Below are 14,690 nucleotides of genomic sequence, written 5' to 3'. Positions count from 1 at the left end.
TTCTGTTAGAACTTTTCTACTTCTAACAACTGGTTCATAAATGAATACGTTTGAAAATGGAATGCATCAACAGAACGGTGTTGGCAGTATAAAAATATCTACAGCACCTTGTATTCCCAGGTGGTCTCCCATCCAAGTACTAACCAGGCCCAACACTGTTTAGCTTCCAAGATCAGATGAGATTGGGCGTATCCAGTGCGGTGTGGCTGTAGATGAGCTTTGTGGTTTCTGTTAGAACTTTTCTACTTCTAACTACTGGTTCATAAATGAATACGTTTGAAAATGGAATGCATCAACAGAACGGTGTTGGCAGTATAAAAATATCTACAGCACCTTGTATTCCCAGGTGGTCTCCCATCCAAGTACTAACCAGGCCCAACACTGCTTAGCTTCCAAGATCAGATGAGATTGGGCGTATCCAGTGCGGTGTGGCTGTAGATGAGCTTTGTGGTTTCTGTTAGAACTTTTCTACTTCTAACTACTGGTTCATAAATGAATACGTTTGAAAATGGAATGCATCAACAGAACGGTGTTGGCAGTATAAAAATATCTACAGCACCTTGTATTCCCAGGTGGTCTCCCATCCAAGTACTAACCAGGCCCAACACTGCTTAGCTTCCAAGATCAGATGAGATTGGGCGTATCCAGTGCGGTGTGGCTGTAGATGAGCTTTGTGGTTTCTGTTAGAACTTTTCTACTTCTAACTACTGGTTCATAAATGAATACATTTGAAAATGGAATGCATCAACAGAACAGTGTTGGCAGTATACAAATATCTACAGCACCTTGTATTCCCAGGTGGTCTCCCATCCAAGTACTAACCAGGCCCAACACTGCTTAGCTTCCAAGATCAGATGAGATTGGGCGTATCCAGTGTTGTGTGGCTGTAGATGAGCTTTGTGGTTTCTGTTAGAACTTTTCTACTTCTAACTACCGGTTCATAAATGAATACGTTTGAAAATGGAATGCATCAACAGAACGGTGTTGGCAGTATAAAAATATCTACAGCACCTTGTATTCCCAGGTGGTCTCCCATCCAAGTACTAACCAGGCCCAACACTGCTTAGCTTCCAAGATCAGATGAGATTGGGCGTATCCAGTGTGGTGTGGCTGTAGATGAGCTTAGTGGTTTCTGTTAGAACTTTTCTACTTCTAACTACTGGTTCATAAATGAATACGTTTTAAAATGGAATGCATCAACAGAACGGTGTTGGCAGTATAAAAATAGCTACAGCACCTTGTATTCCTAGGTGGTCTCCCATCCAAGTACTAACCAGGCCAAACACTGCTTAGCTTCCAAGATCAGATGAGATTGGGCGTATCCAGTGTGGGGTGGCTGTGGATGAGCTTTGTGGTTTCTGTTTGAACTTTTCTACTTCTAACTACTGGTTCATAAATGAATACGTTTGAAAATGGAATGCATCAACAGAACGGTGTTGGCAGTATAAAAATAGCTACAGCACCTTGTATTCCCAGGTGGTCTCCCATCCAAGTACTAACCAGGCCCAACACTGCTTAGCTTCCAAGATCAGATGAGATTGGGCGTATCCAGTGTGGTGTGGCTGTAGATGAGCTTTGTGGTTTCTGTTTGAACTTTTCTACTTCTAACTACTGGTTCATAAATGAATACGTTTGAAAATGGAATGCATCAACAGAACGGTGTTGGTAGTATAAAAATATCTACAGCACCTTGTATTCCCAGGTGGTCTCCCATCCAAGTACTAACCAGGCCCAACACTGCTTAGCTTCCAAGATCAGATGAGATTGGGCGTATCCAGTGTGGTGTGGCTGTAGATGAGCTTTGTGGTTTCTGTTAGAACTTTTCTACTTCTAACTACTGGTTCATAAATGAATACGTTTGAAAATGGAATGCATCAACAGAACGGTGTTGGCAGTATAAAAATATCTACAGCACCTTGTATTCCCAGGTGGTCTCCCATCCAAGTACTAACCAGGCCCAACACTGCTTAGCTTCCAAGATCAGATGAGATTGGGCGTATCCAGTGTGGTGTGGCTGTAGATGAGCTTAGTGGTTTCTGTTAGAACTTTTCTACTTCTAACTACTGGTTCATAAATGAATACGTTTTAAAATGGAATGCATCAACAGAACGGTGTTGGCAGTATAAAAATAGCTACAGCACCTTGTATTCCTAGGTGGTCTCCCATCCAAGTACTAACCAGGCCAAACACTGCTTAGCTTCCAAGATCAGATGAGATTGGGCGTATCCAGTGTGGGGTGGCTGTGGATGAGCTTTGTGGTTTCTGTTTGAACTTTTCTACTTCTAACTACTGGTTCATAAATGAATACGTTTGAAAATGGAATGCATCAACAGAACGGTGTTGGCAGTATAAAAATAGCTACAGCACCTTGTATTCCCAGGTGGTCTCCCATCCAAGTACTAACCAGGCCCAACACTGCTTAGCTTCCAAGATCAGATGAGATTGGGCGTATCCAGTGTGGTGTGGCTGTAGATGAGCTTTGTGGTTTCTGTTTGAACTTTTCTACTTCTAACTACTGGTTCATAAATGAATACGTTTGAAAATGGAATGCATCAACAGAACGGTGTTGGTAGTATAAAAATATCTACAGCACCTTGTATTCCCAGGTGGTCTCCCATCCAAGTACTAACCAGGCCCAACACTGCTTAGCTTCCAAGATCAGATGAGATTGGGCGTATCCAGTGTGGTGTGGCTGTAGATGAGCTTTGTGGTTTCTGTTAGAACTTTTCTACTTCTAACTACTGGTTCATAAATGAATACGTTTGAAAATGGAATGCATCAACAGAACGGTGTTGGCAGTATAAAAATATCTACAGCACCTTGTATTCCCAGGTGGTCTCCCATCCAAGTACTAACCAGGCCCAACACTGCTTAGCTTCCAAGATCAGATGAGATTGGGCGTATCCAGTGCGGTGTGGCTGTAGATGAGCTTTGTGGTTTCTGTTAGAACTTTTCTACTTCTAACAACTGGTTCATAAATGAATACGTTTGAAAATGGAATGCATCAACAGAACGGTGTTGGCAGTATAAAAATATCTACAGCACCTTGTATTCCCAGGTGGTCTCCCATCCAAGTACTAACCAGGCCCAACACTGTTTAGCTTCCAAGATCAGATGAGATTGGGCGTATCCAGTGCGGTGTGGCTGTAGATGAGCTTTGTGGTTTCTGTTAGAACTTTTCTACTTCTAACTACTGGTTCATAAATGAATACGTTTGAAAATGGAATGCATCAACAGAACGGTGTTGGCAGTATAAAAATATCTACAGCACCTTGTATTCCCAGGTGGTCTCCCATCCAAGTACTAACCAGGCCCAACACTGCTTAGCTTCCAAGATCAGATGAGATTGGGCGTATCCAGTGCGGTGTGGCTGTAGATGAGCTTTGTGGTTTCTGTTAGAACTTTTCTACTTCTAACTACTGGTTCATAAATGAATACGTTTGAAAATGGAATGCATCAACAGAACGGTGTTGGCAGTATAAAAATATCTACAGCACCTTGTATTCCCAGGTGGTCTCCCATCCAAGTACTAACCAGGCCCAACACTGCTTAGCTTCCAAGATCAGATGAGATTGGGCGTATCCAGTGCGGTGTGGCTGTAGATGAGCTTTGTGGTTTCTGTTAGAACTTTTCTACTTCTAACTACTGGTTCATAAATGAATACATTTGAAAATGGAATGCATCAACAGAACAGTGTTGGCAGTATACAAATATCTACAGCACCTTGTATTCCCAGGTGGTCTCCCATCCAAGTACTAACCAGGCCCAACACTGCTTAGCTTCCAAGATCAGATGAGATTGGGCGTATCCAGTGTTGTGTGGCTGTAGATGAGCTTTGTGGTTTCTGTTAGAACTTTTCTACTTCTAACTACCGGTTCATAAATGAATACGTTTGAAAATGGAATGCATCAACAGAACGGTGTTGGCAGTATAAAAATATCTACAGCACCTTGTATTCCCAGGTGGTCTCCCATCCAAGTACTAACCAGGCCCAACACTGCTTAGCTTCCAAGATCAGATGAGATTGGGCGTATCCAGTGTGGTGTGGCTGTAGATGAGCTTAGTGGTTTCTGTTAGAACTTTTCTACTTCTAACTACTGGTTCATAAATGAATACGTTTTAAAATGGAATGCATCAACAGAACGGTGTTGGCAGTATAAAAATAGCTACAGCACCTTGTATTCCTAGGTGGTCTCCCATCCAAGTACTAACCAGGCCAAACACTGCTTAGCTTCCAAGATCAGATGAGATTGGGCGTATCCAGTGTGGGGTGGCTGTGGATGAGCTTTGTGGTTTCTGTTTGAACTTTTCTACTTCTAACTACTGGTTCATAAATGAATACGTTTGAAAATGGAATGCATCAACAGAACGGTGTTGGCAGTATAAAAATAGCTACAGCACCTTGTATTCCCAGGTGGTCTCCCATCCAAGTACTAACCAGGCCCAACACTGCTTAGCTTCCAAGATCAGATGAGATTGGGCGTATCCAGTGTGGTGTGGCTGTAGATGAGCTTTGTGGTTTCTGTTTGAACTTTTCTACTTCTAACTACTGGTTCATAAATGAATACGTTTGAAAATGGAATGCATCAACAGAACGGTGTTGGTAGTATAAAAATATCTACAGCACCTTGTATTCCCAGGTGGTCTCCCATCCAAGTACTAACCAGGCCCAACACTGCTTAGCTTCCAAGATCAGATGAGATTGGGCGTATCCAGTGTGGTGTGGCTGTAGATGAGCTTTGTGGTTTCTGTTAGAACTTTTCTACTTCTAACTACTGGTTCATAAATGAATACGTTTGAAAATGGAATGCATCAACAGAACGGTGTTGGCAGTATAAAAATATCTACAGCACCTTGTATTCCCAGGTGGTCTCCCATCCAAGTACTAACCAGGCCCAACACTGCTTAGCTTCCAAGATCAGATGAGATTGGGCGTATCCAGTGCGGTGTGGCTGTAGATGAGCTTTGTGGTTTCTGTTAGAACTTTTCTACTTCTAACTACTGGTTCATAAATGAATACGTTTGAAAATGGAATGCATCAACAGAACGGTGTTGGCAGTATAAAAATATCTACAGCACCTTGTATTCCCAGGTGGTCTCCCATCCAAGTACTAACCAGGCCCAACACTGCTTAGCTTCCAAGATCAGATGAGATTGGGCGTATCCAGTGTGGTGTTGCTGTAGATGAACTTTCTGGTTTCTGTTAGAACTTTTCTACTTCTAACTACTGGTTCATAAATGAATACATTTTAAAATGGAATGCATCAACAGAACGGTGTTGGCAGTATAAAAATATCTACAGCACCATGTATTCCCAGGTGGTCTCCCATCCAAGTACTAACCAGGCCCAACACTGCTTAGCTTCCAAGATCAGATGAGATTGGGCATATCCAGTGTGGTGTGGCTGTAGATGAGCTTTGTGGTTTCTGTTAGAACTTTTCTACTTCTAACTACTGGTTTATAAATGAATACGTTTGAAAATGGAATGCATCAACAGAACGGTGTTGGCAGTATAAAAATATCTACAGCACCTTGTATTCCCAGGTGGTCTCCCATCCAAGTACTAACCAGGCCCAACACTGCTTAGCTTCCAAGATCCGATGAGATTGGGCGTATCCAGTGTGGTGTGGCTGTAGATGAGCTTGGTGGTTTCTGTTAGAACTTTTCTACTTCTAACTACTGGTTCATAAATGAATACGTTTGAAAATTGAATGCATCAACAGAACTGTGTTGGCAGTATAAAAATATCTACAGCACCTTGTATTCCTAGGTGATCTCCCATCCAAGTACTAACCAGGCCCAACACTGCTTAGCTTCCAAGATCAGATGAGATTGGGCATATCCAGTGTGGTGTGGCTGTAGATGAGCTTTGTGGTTTCTGTTAGAACTTTTCTACTTCTAACTACTGGTTCATAAATGAAAACGTTTGAAAATGGAATGCATCAACAGAACGGTGTTGGCAGTATAAAAATATCTACAGCACCATGTATTCCCAGGCGGTCTCCCATCCAAGTACTAACCAGGCCCAACACTGCTTAGCTTCCAAGATCAGATGAGATTGGGCGTATCCAGTGTGGTGTGGCTGTAGATGAGCTTGGTGGTTTCTGTTAGAACTTTTCTACTTCTAACTACTGGTTCATAAATGAATACGTTTGAAAATGGAATGCATCAACAGAACGCTGTTGGCAGTATAAAAATATCTACAGCACCTTGTATTCCCAGGTGGTCTCCCATCCAAGTACTAACCAGGCCCAACACTGCTTAGCTTCCAAGATCAGATGAGATTGGGCGTATCCAATATGGTGTTGCTGTAGATGAACGTTCTGGTTTCTGTTAGAACTTTTCTACTTCTAACTACTGGTTCATAAATGAATACATTTGAAAATGGAATGCATCAACAGAACGGTGTTGGCAGTATAAAAATATCTACAGCACCTTGTATTCCTAGGTGGTCTCCCATCCAAGTACTAACCAGCCCCAACACTGCTTAGCTTCCAAGATCAGATGAGATTGGGCGTAACCAGTGTGGTGTGGCTGTAGATGAGCTTTGTGGTTTCTGTTAGAACTTTTCTACTTCAAACTACTGGTTCATATATGAAAACGTTTGAAAATGGAATACATCAACAGACCGGTGTTGGCAGTATAAAAATATCTACAGCACCTTGTATTCCTAGGTGGTCTCCCTTCCAAGTACTAACCAGGCCCAACACTGCTTAGCTTCCAAGATCAGATGAAATTGGGCGTATCCAGTGTGGTGTGGCTGTAGATGAGTTTTGTGGTTTCTGTTAGAACTTTTCTACTTCTAACTACTGGTTCATATATGAAAACGTTTGAAAATGGAATACATCAACAGAACGGTGTTGGCAGTATAAAAATATCTACAGCACCTTGTATTCCCAGGTGGTCTCCCATCCAAGTACTAACCAGGCCCAACACTGCTTAGCTTCCAAGATCAGATGAGATTGGGCGTATCCAGTGTGGTGTGGCTGTAGATGAGCTTTGTGGTTTCTGTTAGAACTTTTCTACTTCTAACTACTGGTTCATAAATGAATACGTTTGAAAATGGAATGCATCAACAGAACGGTGTTGGCAGTATAAAAATATCTACAGCACCTTGTATTCCCAGGTGGTCTCCCATCCAAGTACTAACCAGGCCCAACACTGCTTAGCTTCCAAGATCAGATGAGATTGGGCGTATCCAGTGTGGTGTGGCTGTAGATGAGCTTTGTGGTTTCTGTTTGAACTTTTCTACTTCTAACTACTGGTTCATAAATGAATACGTTTTAAAATGGAATGCATCAACAGAACGGTGTTGGCAGTATAAAAATATCTACAGCACCATGTATTCCCAGGTGGTCTCCCATCCAAGTACTAACCAGGCCCAACACTGCTTAGCTTCCAAGATCAGATGAGATTGGGCGTATCCAGTGTGGTGTGGCTGTAGATGAGCTTTGTGGTTTCTGTTGGAACTTTTCTACTTCTAACTACTGGTTCATAAATGAATACATTTGAAAATGGAATGCATCAACAGAACAGTGTTGGCAGTATACAAATATCTACAGCACCTTGTATTCCCAGGTGGTCTCCCATCCAAGTACTAACCAGGCCCAACACTGCTTAGCTTCCAAGATCAGATGAGATTGGGCGTATCCAGTGTGGTGTGGCTGTATATGAGCTTTGTGGTTTCTGTTAGAACTTTTCTACTTCTAACTACTGGTTCATAAATGAATACGTTTGAAAATGGAATGCATCAACAGAACGGTGTTGGCAGTATAAAAATATCTACAGCACCTTGTATTCCCAGGTGGTCTCCCATCCAAGTACTAACCAGGCCCAACACTGCTTAGCTTCCAAGATCAGATGAGATTGGGCGTATCCAGTGTGGTGTGGCTGTAGATGAGCTTAGTGGTTTCTGTTAGAACTTTTCTACTTCTAACTACTGGTTCATAAATGAATACGTTTTAAAATGGAATGCATCAACAGAACGGTGTTGGCAGTATAAAAATAGCTACAGCACCTTGTATTCCTAGGTGGTCTCCCATCCAAGTACTAACCAGGCCAAACACTGCTTAGCTTCCAAGATCAGATGAGATTGGGCGTATCCAGTGTGGGGTGGCTGTGGATGAGCTTTGTGGTTTCTGTTTGAACTTTTCTACTTCTAACTACTGGTTCATAAATGAATACGTTTGAAAATGGAATGCATCAACAGAATGGTGTTGGCAGTATAAAAATAGCTACAGCACCTTGTATTCCCAGGTGGTCTCCCATCCAAGTACTAACCAGGCCCAACACTGCTTAGCTTCCAAGATCAGATGAGATTGGGCGTATCCAGTGTGGTGTGGCTGTAGATGAGCTTTGTGGTTTCTGTTTGAACTTTTCTACTTCTAACTACTGGTTCATAAATGAATACGTTTGAAAATGGAATGCATCAACAGAACGGTGTTGGTAGTATAAAAATATCTACAGCACCTTGTATTCCCAGGTGGTCTCCCATCCAAGTACTAACCAGGCCCAACACTGCTTAGCTTCCAAGATCAGATGAGATTGGGCGTATCCAGTGTGGTGTGGCTGTAGATGAGCTTTGTGGTTTCTGTTAGAACTTTTCTACTTCTAACTACTGGTTCATAAATGAATACGTTTGAAAATGGAATGCATCAACAGAACGGTGTTGGCAGTATAAAAATATCTACAGCACCTTGTATTCCCAGGTGGTCTCCCATCCAAGTACTAACCAGGCCCAACACTGCTTAGCTTCCAAGATCAGATGAGATTGGGCGTATCCAGTGCGGTGTGGCTGTAGATGAGCTTTGTGGTTTCTGTTAGAACTTTTCTACTTCTAACTACTGGTTCATAAATGAATACGTTTGAAAATGGAATGCATCAACAGAACGGTGTTGGCAGTATAAAAATATCTACAGCACCTTGTATTCCCAGGTGGTCTCCCATCCAAGTACTAACCAGGCCCAACACTGCTTAGCTTCCAAGATCAGATGAGATTGGGCGTATCCAGTGTGGTGTTGCTGTAGATGAACTTTCTGGTTTCTGTTAGAACTTTTCTACTTCTAACTACTGGTTCATAAATGAATACATTTTAAAATGGAATGCATCAACAGAACGGTGTTGGCAGTATAAAAATATCTACAGCACCATGTATTCCCAGGTGGTCTCCCATCCAAGTACTAACCAGGCCCAACACTGCTTAGCTTCCAAGATCAGATGAGATTGGGCATATCCAGTGTGGTGTGGCTGTAGATGAGCTTTGTGGTTTCTGTTAGAACTTTTCTACTTCTAACTACTGGTTTATAAATGAATACGTTTGAAAATGGAATGCATCAACAGAACGGTGTTGGCAGTATAAAAATATCTACAGCACCTTGTATTCCCAGGTGGTCTCCCATCCAAGTACTAACCAGGCCCAACACTGCTTAGCTTCCAAGATCAGATGAGATTGGGCGTATCCAGTGTGGTGTGGCTGTAGATGAGCTTGTTGGTTTCTGTTAGAACTTTTCTACTTCTAACTACTGGTTCATAAATGAATACGTTTGAAAATGGAATGCATCAACAGAACGGTGTTGGCAGTATAAAAATATCTACAGCACCTTGTATTCCCAGGTGGTCTCCCATCCAAGTACTAACCAGGCCCAACACTGCTTAGTTTCCAAGATCAGATGAGATTGGGCGTATCCAGTGTGGTGTGGCTGTAGATGAGCTTAGTGGTTTCTGTTTGAACTTTTCTACTTCTAACTACTGGTTCATAAATGAATACGTTTGAAAATGGAATGCATCAACAGAACGGTGTTGGTAGTATAAAAATATCTACAGCACCTTGTATTCCCAGGTGGTCTCCCATCCAAGTACTAACCAGGCCCAACACTGCTTAGCTTCCAAGATCAGATGAGATTGGGCGTATCCAGTGTGGTGTGGCTGTAAATGAGCTCTTTGGTTTCTGTTAGAACTTTTCTACTTCTAACTACTGGTTCATAAATGAATACGTTTGAAAATGGAATGCATCAACAGAACGGTGTTGGCAGTATAAAAATATCTACAGCACCTTGTATTACCGGGTGGTCTCCCATCCAAGTACTAACCAGGCCCAACACTGCTTAGCTTCCAAGATCAGATGAGATTGGGCGTATCCAGTGTGGTGTGGCTGTAGATGAGCTTTGTGGTTTCTGTTAAACCTTTTCTACTTCTAACTACTGGTTCATAAATGAATACGTTTGAAAATGGAATGCATCAACAGAACGGTGTTGGCAGTATAAAAATATCTACAGAACCTTGTATTCCCAGGTGGTCTCCCATCCAAGTACTAACCAGGCCAAACACTGCTTAGCTTCCAAGATCAGATGAGATTGGGCGTATCCAGTGTGGTGTGGCTGTAGATGAGCTTTGTGGTTTCTGTTAGAACTTTTCTACTTCTAACTACTGGTTCATAAATGAATACGTTTGAAAATGGAATGCATCAACAGAACGGTGTTGGCAGTATAAAAATATCTACAACACCTTGTATTCCGAGGTGGTCTCCCATCCAAGTACTAACCAGGCCCAACACCGCTTAGCTTCCAAGATCAGATGAGATTGAGCGTATCCAGTGTGGTGTGGCTGTATATGAGCTTTATGGTTTCTGTTAGAACTTTTCTACTTCTAACTACTGGTTCATAAATGAATACGTTTGAAAATGGAATGCATCAACAGAACGGTGTTGGCAGTATAAAATTATCTACAGCACCTTGTATTTCCAGGTGGTCTCCCATCCAAGTACTAACCAGGCCCAACACTGCTTAGCTTCCAAGATCAGATGAGATTGGGCGTACCCAGTGTGGTGTTGCTGTAGATGAGCTTTATGGTTTCTGTTAGAACTTTTCTACTTCTAACTACTGGTTCATAAATGAATACGTTTGAAAATGGAATGCATCAACAGAACGGTGTTGGCAGTATAAAAATATCTACAACACCTTGTATTCCAAGGTGGTCTCCCATCCAAGTACTAACCAGGCCCAACACCGCTTAGCTTCCAAGATCAGATGAGATTGAGCGTATCCAGTGTGGTGTGGCTGTATATGAGCTTTATGGTTTCTGTTAGAACTTTTCTACTTCTAACTACTGGTTCATAAATGAATACGTTTGAAAATGGAATGCATCAACAGAACGGTGTTGGCAGTATAAAAATATCTACAGCACCTTTTATTCCCAGGTGGTCTCCCATCCAAGTACTAACCAGGCCCAACACTGCTTAGCTTCCAAGATCAGATGAGATTGGGCGTATCCAGTGTGGTGTGGCTGTAGATGAGCTTTGTGGTTTCTGTTTGAACTTTTCTACTTCTAACTACTGGTTCTTAAATGAATACATTTGAAAATGGAATGCATCAACAGAACGGTGTTGGCAGTATAAAAATATCTACAGCACCTTTTATTCCCAGGTGGTCTCCCATCCAAGTACTAACCAGGCCCTACACCGCTTAGCTTCCAAGATCAGATGAGATTGGGCGTATCCAGTGTGGTGTTGCTGTAGATGAGCTTAGTGGTTTCTGTTAGAACTTTTCTACTTCTAACTACTGGTTCATAAATGAATACATTTTAAAATGGAATGCATCAACAGAACGGTGTTGGCAGTATAAAAATAGCTACAGCACCTTGTATTCCCAGGTGGTCTCCCATCCAAGTACTAACCAGGCCCAACACTGCTTAGCTTCCAAGATCAGATGAGATTGGGCGTATCCAGTGTGGTGTGGCTGTAGATGAGCTTTGTGGTTTCTGTTAGAACTTTTCTACTTCTAACTACTGGTTCATAAATGAATACGTTTGAAAATGGAATGCATCAACAGAACGGTGTTGGCAGTATAAAAATATCTACAGCACCTTGTATTCCCAGGTGGTCTCCCATCCAAGTACTAACCAGGACCAACACTGCTTAGCTTCCAAGATCAGATGAGATTGGGCGTATCCAGTGTGGTGTTGCTGTAGATGAACTTTCTGGTTTCTGTTAGAACTTTTCTACTTCTAACTACTGGTTCATAAATGAATACGTTTTAAAATGGAATGCATCAACAGAACGGTGTTGGCAGTATAAAAATATCTACAGCACCTTGTATTCCCAGGTGGTCTCCCATCCAAGTACTAACCAGGCCCAACACTGCTTAGTTTCCAAGATCAGATGAGATTGGGCGTATCCAGTGTGGTGTGGCTGTAGATGAGCTTAGTGGTTTCTGTTAGAACTTTTCTACTTCTAACTACTGGTTCATAAATGAATACATTTTAAAATGGAATGCATCAACAGAACGGTGTTGGCAGTATAAAAATATCTACAGCACCTTGTATTCCCAGGTGGTCTCCCATCCAAGTACTAACCAGGCCCAACACTGCTTAGCTTCCAAGATCAGATGAGATTGGGCGTATCCAGTGTGGTGTGGCTGTAGATGAGCTTTGTCGTTTCTGTTTGAACTTTTCTACTTCTAACTACTGGTTCATAAATGAATACATTTGAAAATTGAATGCATCAACAGAACGGTGTTGGCAGTATAAAAATATCTACAGCACCTTGTATTCCTAGGTGATCTCCCATCCAAGTACTAACCAGGCCCAACACTGCTTAGCTTCCAAGATCAGATGAGATTGGGCATATCCAGTGTGGTGTGGCTGTAGATGAGCTTTGTGGTTTCTGTTAGAACTTTTCTACTTCTAACTACTGGTTCATTAATGAAAACGTTTGAAAATGGAATGCATCAACAGAACGGTGTTGGCAGTATAAAAATATCTACAGCACCATGTATTCCCAGGTGGTCTCCCATACAAGTACTAACCAGGCCCAACACTGCTTAGCTTCCAAGATCAGATGAGATTGGGCATATCCAGTGTGGTGTGGCTGTAGATGAGCTTTGTGGTTTCTGTTAGAACTTTTCTTCTTCTAATTACTGGTTCATAAATGAATACGTTTGAAAATGGAATGCATCAACAGAACGGTGTTGGCAGTATAAAAATATCTACAGCACCATGTATTCCCAGGTGGTCTCCCATCCAAGTACTAACCAGGCCCAACACTGCTTAGCTTCCAAGATCAGACGAGATTGGGCATATCCAGTGTGGTGTGACTGTAGATGAGCTTTGTGGTTTCTGTTAGAACTTTTCTACTTCTAACTACTGGTTCATAAATGAATACGTTTGAAAATGGAATGCATCAACAGAACGGTGTTGGCAGTATAAAAATATCTACAGCACCTTGTATTCCCAGGTGGTCTCCCATCCAAGTACTAACCAGGCCCAACACTGCTTAGCTTCCAAGATCAGATGAGATTGGGCGTATCCAGTGTGGTGTTGCTGTAGATGAACTTTCTGGTTTCTGTTAGAAACACAACACTGCTTAGCTTCCAAGATCAGATGAGATTGGGCGTATCCAGTGTGGTGTGGCTGTAGATGAGCTTTGTCGTTTCTGTTTGAACTTTTCTACTTCTAACTACTGGTTCATAAATGAATACATTTGAAAATTGAATGCATCAACAGAACGGTGTTGGCAGTATAAAAATATCTACAGCACCTTGTATTCCTAGGTGATCTCCCATCCAAGTACTAACCAGGCCCAACACTGCTTAGCTTCCAAGATCAGATGAGATTGGGCATATCCAGTGTGGTGTGGCTGTAGATGAGCTTTGTGGTTTCTGTTAGAACTTTTCTACTTCTAACTACTGGTTCATAAATGAAAACGTTTGAAAATGGAATGCATCAACAGAACGGTGTTGGCAGTATAAAAATATCTACAGCACCATGTATTCCCAGGTGGTCTCCCATACAAGTACTAACCAGGCCCAACACTGCTTAGCTTCCAAGATCAGATGAGATTGGGCATATCCAGTGTGGTGTGGCTGTAGATGAGCTTTGTGGTTTCTGTTAGAACTTTTCTACTTCTAACTACTGGTTCATAAATGAATACGTTTGAAAATGGAATGCATCAACAGAACGGTGTTGGCAGTATAAAAATATCTACAGCACCATGTATTCCCAGGTGGTCTCCCATCCAAGTACTAACCAGGCCCAACACTGCTTAGCTTCCAAGATCAGACGAGATTGGGCATATCCAGTGTGGTGTGGCTGTAGATGAGCTTTGTGGTTTCTGTTAGAACTTTTCTACTTCTAACTACTGGTTCATAAATGAATACGTTTGAAAATGGAATGCATCAACAGAACGGTGTTGGCAGTATAAAAATATCTACAGCACCTTGTATTCCCAGGTGGTCTCCCATCCAAGTACTAACCAGGCCCAACACTGCTTAGCTTCCAAGATCAGATGAGATTGGGCGTATCCAGTGTGGTGTTGCTGTAGATGAACTTTCTGGTTTCTGTTAGAACTTTTCTACTTCTAACTACTGGTTCATAAATGAATACGTTTTAAAATGGAATGCATCAACAGAACGGTGTTGGCAGTATAAAAATATCTACAGCACCTTGTATTCCCAGGTGGTCTCCCATCCAAGTACTAACCAGGCCCAACACTGCTTAGTTTCCAAGATCAGATGAGATTGGGCGTATCCAGTGTGGTGTGGCTGTAGATGAGCTTAGTGGTTTCTGTTAGAACTTTTCTACTTCTAACTACTGGTTCATAAATGAATACATTTTAAAATGGAATGCATCAACAGAACGGTGTTGGCAGTATAAAAATATCTACAGCACCTTGTATTCCCAGGTGGTCTCCCATCCAA

General features: G+C 42.0%; 57 non-coding genes and 8 pseudogenes across 57 annotated transcripts in view; all 65 read right to left on the bottom strand.

The window, feature by feature from the left end:
- Window positions 1-95: 95 nt before the first annotated feature.
- Window positions 96-214, bottom strand: LOC135058716 (5S ribosomal RNA). The gene has a single exon (XR_010245140.1). It is a non-coding gene; the product is annotated as a 5S ribosomal RNA (ribosomal RNA).
- A 107-nt stretch (window positions 215-321) lies between these two features.
- Window positions 322-440, bottom strand: LOC134900801 (5S ribosomal RNA). Its single transcript, XR_010174305.1, has one exon. It is a non-coding gene; the product is annotated as a 5S ribosomal RNA (ribosomal RNA).
- A 107-nt stretch (window positions 441-547) lies between these two features.
- Window positions 548-666, bottom strand: LOC134900800 (5S ribosomal RNA). The gene has a single exon (XR_010174304.1). It is a non-coding gene; the product is annotated as a 5S ribosomal RNA (ribosomal RNA).
- A 107-nt stretch (window positions 667-773) lies between these two features.
- On the bottom strand, window positions 774-892 carry LOC135067791 (5S ribosomal RNA). Its single transcript, XR_010254001.1, has one exon. It is a non-coding gene; the product is annotated as a 5S ribosomal RNA (ribosomal RNA).
- A 107-nt stretch (window positions 893-999) lies between these two features.
- On the bottom strand, window positions 1,000-1,118 carry LOC135065770 (5S ribosomal RNA). Its single transcript, XR_010252042.1, has one exon. It is a non-coding gene; the product is annotated as a 5S ribosomal RNA (ribosomal RNA).
- A 107-nt stretch (window positions 1,119-1,225) lies between these two features.
- Window positions 1,226-1,344, bottom strand: LOC134894605 (5S ribosomal RNA; annotated as a pseudogene).
- A 107-nt stretch (window positions 1,345-1,451) lies between these two features.
- Window positions 1,452-1,570, bottom strand: LOC135060552 (5S ribosomal RNA). Its single transcript, XR_010246945.1, has one exon. It is a non-coding gene; the product is annotated as a 5S ribosomal RNA (ribosomal RNA).
- Window positions 1,571-1,677: 107 nt separating this feature from the next.
- LOC135065759 (5S ribosomal RNA) lies at window positions 1,678-1,796 on the bottom strand. The gene has a single exon (XR_010252031.1). It is a non-coding gene; the product is annotated as a 5S ribosomal RNA (ribosomal RNA).
- A 107-nt stretch (window positions 1,797-1,903) lies between these two features.
- On the bottom strand, window positions 1,904-2,022 carry LOC135065746 (5S ribosomal RNA). Its single transcript, XR_010252019.1, has one exon. It is a non-coding gene; the product is annotated as a 5S ribosomal RNA (ribosomal RNA).
- Window positions 2,023-2,129: 107 nt separating this feature from the next.
- On the bottom strand, window positions 2,130-2,248 carry LOC134894604 (5S ribosomal RNA; annotated as a pseudogene).
- A 107-nt stretch (window positions 2,249-2,355) lies between these two features.
- On the bottom strand, window positions 2,356-2,474 carry LOC135060551 (5S ribosomal RNA). The gene has a single exon (XR_010246944.1). It is a non-coding gene; the product is annotated as a 5S ribosomal RNA (ribosomal RNA).
- A 107-nt stretch (window positions 2,475-2,581) lies between these two features.
- Window positions 2,582-2,700, bottom strand: LOC135065735 (5S ribosomal RNA). The gene has a single exon (XR_010252008.1). It is a non-coding gene; the product is annotated as a 5S ribosomal RNA (ribosomal RNA).
- Window positions 2,701-2,807: 107 nt separating this feature from the next.
- Window positions 2,808-2,926, bottom strand: LOC134900799 (5S ribosomal RNA). Its single transcript, XR_010174303.1, has one exon. It is a non-coding gene; the product is annotated as a 5S ribosomal RNA (ribosomal RNA).
- A 107-nt stretch (window positions 2,927-3,033) lies between these two features.
- LOC135058715 (5S ribosomal RNA) lies at window positions 3,034-3,152 on the bottom strand. Its single transcript, XR_010245139.1, has one exon. It is a non-coding gene; the product is annotated as a 5S ribosomal RNA (ribosomal RNA).
- A 107-nt stretch (window positions 3,153-3,259) lies between these two features.
- On the bottom strand, window positions 3,260-3,378 carry LOC134900798 (5S ribosomal RNA). The gene has a single exon (XR_010174302.1). It is a non-coding gene; the product is annotated as a 5S ribosomal RNA (ribosomal RNA).
- A 107-nt stretch (window positions 3,379-3,485) lies between these two features.
- Window positions 3,486-3,604, bottom strand: LOC134900797 (5S ribosomal RNA). The gene has a single exon (XR_010174301.1). It is a non-coding gene; the product is annotated as a 5S ribosomal RNA (ribosomal RNA).
- Window positions 3,605-3,711: 107 nt separating this feature from the next.
- On the bottom strand, window positions 3,712-3,830 carry LOC135067789 (5S ribosomal RNA). The gene has a single exon (XR_010253999.1). It is a non-coding gene; the product is annotated as a 5S ribosomal RNA (ribosomal RNA).
- Window positions 3,831-3,937: 107 nt separating this feature from the next.
- On the bottom strand, window positions 3,938-4,056 carry LOC135065724 (5S ribosomal RNA). The gene has a single exon (XR_010251997.1). It is a non-coding gene; the product is annotated as a 5S ribosomal RNA (ribosomal RNA).
- Window positions 4,057-4,163: 107 nt separating this feature from the next.
- Window positions 4,164-4,282, bottom strand: LOC134894603 (5S ribosomal RNA; annotated as a pseudogene).
- A 107-nt stretch (window positions 4,283-4,389) lies between these two features.
- On the bottom strand, window positions 4,390-4,508 carry LOC135060549 (5S ribosomal RNA). The gene has a single exon (XR_010246943.1). It is a non-coding gene; the product is annotated as a 5S ribosomal RNA (ribosomal RNA).
- A 107-nt stretch (window positions 4,509-4,615) lies between these two features.
- Window positions 4,616-4,734, bottom strand: LOC135065713 (5S ribosomal RNA). The gene has a single exon (XR_010251986.1). It is a non-coding gene; the product is annotated as a 5S ribosomal RNA (ribosomal RNA).
- Window positions 4,735-4,841: 107 nt separating this feature from the next.
- On the bottom strand, window positions 4,842-4,960 carry LOC134900796 (5S ribosomal RNA). Its single transcript, XR_010174300.1, has one exon. It is a non-coding gene; the product is annotated as a 5S ribosomal RNA (ribosomal RNA).
- Window positions 4,961-5,067: 107 nt separating this feature from the next.
- LOC135059677 (5S ribosomal RNA) lies at window positions 5,068-5,186 on the bottom strand. Its single transcript, XR_010246077.1, has one exon. It is a non-coding gene; the product is annotated as a 5S ribosomal RNA (ribosomal RNA).
- A 107-nt stretch (window positions 5,187-5,293) lies between these two features.
- On the bottom strand, window positions 5,294-5,412 carry LOC135059397 (5S ribosomal RNA). The gene has a single exon (XR_010245801.1). It is a non-coding gene; the product is annotated as a 5S ribosomal RNA (ribosomal RNA).
- A 107-nt stretch (window positions 5,413-5,519) lies between these two features.
- LOC134901981 (5S ribosomal RNA) lies at window positions 5,520-5,638 on the bottom strand. The gene has a single exon (XR_010175456.1). It is a non-coding gene; the product is annotated as a 5S ribosomal RNA (ribosomal RNA).
- Window positions 5,639-5,745: 107 nt separating this feature from the next.
- Window positions 5,746-5,864, bottom strand: LOC134884384 (5S ribosomal RNA). The gene has a single exon (XR_010168533.1). It is a non-coding gene; the product is annotated as a 5S ribosomal RNA (ribosomal RNA).
- Window positions 5,865-5,971: 107 nt separating this feature from the next.
- LOC134900986 (5S ribosomal RNA) lies at window positions 5,972-6,090 on the bottom strand. Its single transcript, XR_010174485.1, has one exon. It is a non-coding gene; the product is annotated as a 5S ribosomal RNA (ribosomal RNA).
- A 107-nt stretch (window positions 6,091-6,197) lies between these two features.
- On the bottom strand, window positions 6,198-6,316 carry LOC135068657 (5S ribosomal RNA). Its single transcript, XR_010254852.1, has one exon. It is a non-coding gene; the product is annotated as a 5S ribosomal RNA (ribosomal RNA).
- Window positions 6,317-6,423: 107 nt separating this feature from the next.
- LOC134888473 (5S ribosomal RNA) lies at window positions 6,424-6,542 on the bottom strand (annotated as a pseudogene).
- Window positions 6,543-6,649: 107 nt separating this feature from the next.
- On the bottom strand, window positions 6,650-6,768 carry LOC134885735 (5S ribosomal RNA). The gene has a single exon (XR_010169843.1). It is a non-coding gene; the product is annotated as a 5S ribosomal RNA (ribosomal RNA).
- A 107-nt stretch (window positions 6,769-6,875) lies between these two features.
- On the bottom strand, window positions 6,876-6,994 carry LOC135065702 (5S ribosomal RNA). The gene has a single exon (XR_010251975.1). It is a non-coding gene; the product is annotated as a 5S ribosomal RNA (ribosomal RNA).
- Window positions 6,995-7,101: 107 nt separating this feature from the next.
- On the bottom strand, window positions 7,102-7,220 carry LOC135065689 (5S ribosomal RNA). The gene has a single exon (XR_010251963.1). It is a non-coding gene; the product is annotated as a 5S ribosomal RNA (ribosomal RNA).
- Window positions 7,221-7,327: 107 nt separating this feature from the next.
- On the bottom strand, window positions 7,328-7,446 carry LOC134900685 (5S ribosomal RNA). Its single transcript, XR_010174194.1, has one exon. It is a non-coding gene; the product is annotated as a 5S ribosomal RNA (ribosomal RNA).
- Window positions 7,447-7,553: 107 nt separating this feature from the next.
- On the bottom strand, window positions 7,554-7,672 carry LOC135062415 (5S ribosomal RNA). The gene has a single exon (XR_010248765.1). It is a non-coding gene; the product is annotated as a 5S ribosomal RNA (ribosomal RNA).
- A 107-nt stretch (window positions 7,673-7,779) lies between these two features.
- Window positions 7,780-7,898, bottom strand: LOC135065677 (5S ribosomal RNA). The gene has a single exon (XR_010251951.1). It is a non-coding gene; the product is annotated as a 5S ribosomal RNA (ribosomal RNA).
- A 107-nt stretch (window positions 7,899-8,005) lies between these two features.
- Window positions 8,006-8,124, bottom strand: LOC134894602 (5S ribosomal RNA; annotated as a pseudogene).
- A 107-nt stretch (window positions 8,125-8,231) lies between these two features.
- On the bottom strand, window positions 8,232-8,350 carry LOC135060548 (5S ribosomal RNA). Its single transcript, XR_010246942.1, has one exon. It is a non-coding gene; the product is annotated as a 5S ribosomal RNA (ribosomal RNA).
- Window positions 8,351-8,457: 107 nt separating this feature from the next.
- Window positions 8,458-8,576, bottom strand: LOC135065666 (5S ribosomal RNA). Its single transcript, XR_010251940.1, has one exon. It is a non-coding gene; the product is annotated as a 5S ribosomal RNA (ribosomal RNA).
- A 107-nt stretch (window positions 8,577-8,683) lies between these two features.
- Window positions 8,684-8,802, bottom strand: LOC134900795 (5S ribosomal RNA). The gene has a single exon (XR_010174299.1). It is a non-coding gene; the product is annotated as a 5S ribosomal RNA (ribosomal RNA).
- A 107-nt stretch (window positions 8,803-8,909) lies between these two features.
- LOC135059676 (5S ribosomal RNA) lies at window positions 8,910-9,028 on the bottom strand. Its single transcript, XR_010246076.1, has one exon. It is a non-coding gene; the product is annotated as a 5S ribosomal RNA (ribosomal RNA).
- Window positions 9,029-9,135: 107 nt separating this feature from the next.
- LOC135059395 (5S ribosomal RNA) lies at window positions 9,136-9,254 on the bottom strand. Its single transcript, XR_010245799.1, has one exon. It is a non-coding gene; the product is annotated as a 5S ribosomal RNA (ribosomal RNA).
- A 107-nt stretch (window positions 9,255-9,361) lies between these two features.
- Window positions 9,362-9,480, bottom strand: LOC135065655 (5S ribosomal RNA). Its single transcript, XR_010251929.1, has one exon. It is a non-coding gene; the product is annotated as a 5S ribosomal RNA (ribosomal RNA).
- A 107-nt stretch (window positions 9,481-9,587) lies between these two features.
- On the bottom strand, window positions 9,588-9,706 carry LOC135064800 (5S ribosomal RNA). The gene has a single exon (XR_010251101.1). It is a non-coding gene; the product is annotated as a 5S ribosomal RNA (ribosomal RNA).
- A 107-nt stretch (window positions 9,707-9,813) lies between these two features.
- LOC134902126 (5S ribosomal RNA) lies at window positions 9,814-9,932 on the bottom strand. The gene has a single exon (XR_010175600.1). It is a non-coding gene; the product is annotated as a 5S ribosomal RNA (ribosomal RNA).
- A 107-nt stretch (window positions 9,933-10,039) lies between these two features.
- LOC135070233 (5S ribosomal RNA) lies at window positions 10,040-10,158 on the bottom strand. Its single transcript, XR_010256404.1, has one exon. It is a non-coding gene; the product is annotated as a 5S ribosomal RNA (ribosomal RNA).
- A 107-nt stretch (window positions 10,159-10,265) lies between these two features.
- LOC134888474 (5S ribosomal RNA) lies at window positions 10,266-10,384 on the bottom strand (annotated as a pseudogene).
- Window positions 10,385-10,491: 107 nt separating this feature from the next.
- LOC134890834 (5S ribosomal RNA) lies at window positions 10,492-10,610 on the bottom strand (annotated as a pseudogene).
- A 107-nt stretch (window positions 10,611-10,717) lies between these two features.
- LOC134885819 (5S ribosomal RNA) lies at window positions 10,718-10,836 on the bottom strand. Its single transcript, XR_010169923.1, has one exon. It is a non-coding gene; the product is annotated as a 5S ribosomal RNA (ribosomal RNA).
- A 107-nt stretch (window positions 10,837-10,943) lies between these two features.
- On the bottom strand, window positions 10,944-11,062 carry LOC134890627 (5S ribosomal RNA; annotated as a pseudogene).
- Window positions 11,063-11,169: 107 nt separating this feature from the next.
- Window positions 11,170-11,288, bottom strand: LOC135061107 (5S ribosomal RNA). Its single transcript, XR_010247499.1, has one exon. It is a non-coding gene; the product is annotated as a 5S ribosomal RNA (ribosomal RNA).
- A 107-nt stretch (window positions 11,289-11,395) lies between these two features.
- On the bottom strand, window positions 11,396-11,514 carry LOC135069540 (5S ribosomal RNA). The gene has a single exon (XR_010255720.1). It is a non-coding gene; the product is annotated as a 5S ribosomal RNA (ribosomal RNA).
- Window positions 11,515-11,621: 107 nt separating this feature from the next.
- LOC135060547 (5S ribosomal RNA) lies at window positions 11,622-11,740 on the bottom strand. Its single transcript, XR_010246941.1, has one exon. It is a non-coding gene; the product is annotated as a 5S ribosomal RNA (ribosomal RNA).
- A 107-nt stretch (window positions 11,741-11,847) lies between these two features.
- Window positions 11,848-11,966, bottom strand: LOC135068363 (5S ribosomal RNA). Its single transcript, XR_010254567.1, has one exon. It is a non-coding gene; the product is annotated as a 5S ribosomal RNA (ribosomal RNA).
- Window positions 11,967-12,073: 107 nt separating this feature from the next.
- On the bottom strand, window positions 12,074-12,192 carry LOC135064799 (5S ribosomal RNA). Its single transcript, XR_010251100.1, has one exon. It is a non-coding gene; the product is annotated as a 5S ribosomal RNA (ribosomal RNA).
- Window positions 12,193-12,299: 107 nt separating this feature from the next.
- On the bottom strand, window positions 12,300-12,418 carry LOC135065643 (5S ribosomal RNA). The gene has a single exon (XR_010251918.1). It is a non-coding gene; the product is annotated as a 5S ribosomal RNA (ribosomal RNA).
- A 107-nt stretch (window positions 12,419-12,525) lies between these two features.
- LOC134884383 (5S ribosomal RNA) lies at window positions 12,526-12,644 on the bottom strand. Its single transcript, XR_010168532.1, has one exon. It is a non-coding gene; the product is annotated as a 5S ribosomal RNA (ribosomal RNA).
- A 107-nt stretch (window positions 12,645-12,751) lies between these two features.
- On the bottom strand, window positions 12,752-12,870 carry LOC135066148 (5S ribosomal RNA). Its single transcript, XR_010252403.1, has one exon. It is a non-coding gene; the product is annotated as a 5S ribosomal RNA (ribosomal RNA).
- A 107-nt stretch (window positions 12,871-12,977) lies between these two features.
- On the bottom strand, window positions 12,978-13,096 carry LOC135065175 (5S ribosomal RNA). Its single transcript, XR_010251463.1, has one exon. It is a non-coding gene; the product is annotated as a 5S ribosomal RNA (ribosomal RNA).
- A 107-nt stretch (window positions 13,097-13,203) lies between these two features.
- On the bottom strand, window positions 13,204-13,322 carry LOC135059675 (5S ribosomal RNA). The gene has a single exon (XR_010246075.1). It is a non-coding gene; the product is annotated as a 5S ribosomal RNA (ribosomal RNA).
- Window positions 13,323-13,519: 197 nt separating this feature from the next.
- Window positions 13,520-13,638, bottom strand: LOC134884381 (5S ribosomal RNA). Its single transcript, XR_010168531.1, has one exon. It is a non-coding gene; the product is annotated as a 5S ribosomal RNA (ribosomal RNA).
- A 107-nt stretch (window positions 13,639-13,745) lies between these two features.
- LOC135066147 (5S ribosomal RNA) lies at window positions 13,746-13,864 on the bottom strand. Its single transcript, XR_010252402.1, has one exon. It is a non-coding gene; the product is annotated as a 5S ribosomal RNA (ribosomal RNA).
- Window positions 13,865-13,971: 107 nt separating this feature from the next.
- LOC135062579 (5S ribosomal RNA) lies at window positions 13,972-14,090 on the bottom strand. Its single transcript, XR_010248927.1, has one exon. It is a non-coding gene; the product is annotated as a 5S ribosomal RNA (ribosomal RNA).
- Window positions 14,091-14,197: 107 nt separating this feature from the next.
- Window positions 14,198-14,316, bottom strand: LOC135059673 (5S ribosomal RNA). The gene has a single exon (XR_010246073.1). It is a non-coding gene; the product is annotated as a 5S ribosomal RNA (ribosomal RNA).
- Window positions 14,317-14,423: 107 nt separating this feature from the next.
- On the bottom strand, window positions 14,424-14,542 carry LOC135064798 (5S ribosomal RNA). The gene has a single exon (XR_010251099.1). It is a non-coding gene; the product is annotated as a 5S ribosomal RNA (ribosomal RNA).
- A 107-nt stretch (window positions 14,543-14,649) lies between these two features.
- Window positions 14,650-14,690, bottom strand: part of LOC134900993 (5S ribosomal RNA) — a 119-nt gene continuing 78 nt past the window's right edge. The window contains exon 1 of the ribosomal RNA XR_010174491.1: window positions 14,650-14,690. This exon is cut by the window's right edge and continues 78 nt beyond it. This is a non-coding gene — a ribosomal RNA (5S ribosomal RNA).

This window comes from Pseudophryne corroboree, chromosome 3 (assembly GCF_028390025.1).
Source record: "Pseudophryne corroboree isolate aPseCor3 chromosome 3, aPseCor3.hap2, whole genome shotgun sequence".
Taxonomy (NCBI): Eukaryota; Metazoa; Chordata; class Amphibia; order Anura; family Myobatrachidae; genus Pseudophryne; species Pseudophryne corroboree.
Note: the sequence above shows the minus strand (reverse complement) of the source record. Positions and strands in the feature narration are given on the sequence as shown.